General features: G+C 37.9%; 1 protein-coding gene across 1 annotated transcript in view; it reads left to right on the top strand.

Moving 5' to 3' along the window:
- The window catches only part of MTFR1 (mitochondrial fission regulator 1), a 58,610-nt gene that overhangs the window by 26,341 nt on the left and 30,844 nt on the right, over window positions 1–1,425 (top strand). The gene's annotated exons all lie outside the window — the stretch shown is intronic.

Below are 1,425 nucleotides of genomic sequence, written 5' to 3'. Positions count from 1 at the left end.
ATCGTTGTTACATCGCACCCTGACTGGCTCATCTCCTCCCCGAGACCCCTCTGCAAGGGGATCTCCAGTGGCCTACTAATGGGCTTTGGGTCTCCACTCACACTCCCCCCATCATTCACTATGGTAAGATGTTTTGTTCTTTGACGCCAGATAACTGATCCCTTTGACACCTTGTGATCACATAGGCTTGTGTGTTCTTCCATGTGGGCTTTGTTGCTTCTGAGCTAGATGGCCGCTTGTTTACTTGCCTTCAAGCTTTTAAGACCCCAGACGCTATATCCTTTGATAGCCGGGCACTTTTGCTTATTCACCCACTTTGTCTTCAGCGGTTGTGTCGGGAAGGTGAGCATCATAGAATGCCAATTTTTTTTTCATTATTTAGAGAATACTTTACTAGTTTCTGTAATCAAACCCGTGTAGATAAGACCTTACATATTTAATACAGTGCATTACCCCTGTACAAATGGGAAAAAAATTAAGTTTAACGTTTCTAGACCAATATGGCTGTTAATTTCTGTACAATGCCAACTCAACACGGTACAACTGGGATACTTTTCCAAAGTTGACAGCACAGCTAAAGTTCCCAAAAATTCAAATTATATATATGTATATATTTATATTTATATAAAAAGACCCATCGCAGTGTTATGCACCAGTAGCAGCAGCAGCTTTTCCAGGTTCTGCAGTCATCTGAACAAAATTATAGAGACATCCAGCACACTCCATTAAAAAACAAAAGGGAAAAATACAAAACAAAAACTCAGGAAACAGCAAAGTTCTTAACTGTTGTGGTACCTGGCACCATTTTTTTAAATTAGCTTCTCAATCATCATTGGAAAGAAAACATTCTAGACATAGAATGCCAATTTAATAGAACAAAGTATTCTTGCATTAAGGGAGTACTTGAGTGGAGGCCCAATGTCCTTCTGCTACCTTAATACTAAACCTATAAATATATGCACATAGATCTATTTCTCCATCCTCATATATAAATATATTTGCATATGTACTTGTCTTTATCTAGGCCTCTATAAATGCCCTTTGCCTGATATTGAATTTTTTAAGGATAAAATAATAATATATAAAGATAAAAATACAAGTAATGAGTAAGAAAGAAAACACCACCATCAATATTTAAGAAGCCAGGGAAGAAATTTTCATCATGAAACAAGCAATGAAAACTTGCTCCTAGAACAAATTCAGGTTGGGTCAAGAGGGAGGTCAACTGACTAAGTATCAAGTTCAATCAAGCATAATCAAGTAATCAAGTTCATTATCATCTCTATTTGATTAGAAAGCTGCTTGAGACCCTTGCCTGTGGCTAGAGGGATCTGCCATTGACTTAATCTGACGAGCTACTCTGCAGATAGATTTTGGGCTCCCACTGCTCTCCATAGCCTTCTAAAAATTGGGTGTTCACAATTT

The sequence above is a fragment of the Echinops telfairi genome, unplaced genomic scaffold (assembly GCF_000313985.2).
Source record: "Echinops telfairi isolate 266 unplaced genomic scaffold, ASM31398v2 ScPeMD7_1;HRSCAF=3_0, whole genome shotgun sequence".
Taxonomy (NCBI): Eukaryota; Metazoa; Chordata; class Mammalia; order Afrosoricida; family Tenrecidae; genus Echinops; species Echinops telfairi.
This window is presented reverse-complemented; position numbering and strand designations above follow the sequence as displayed.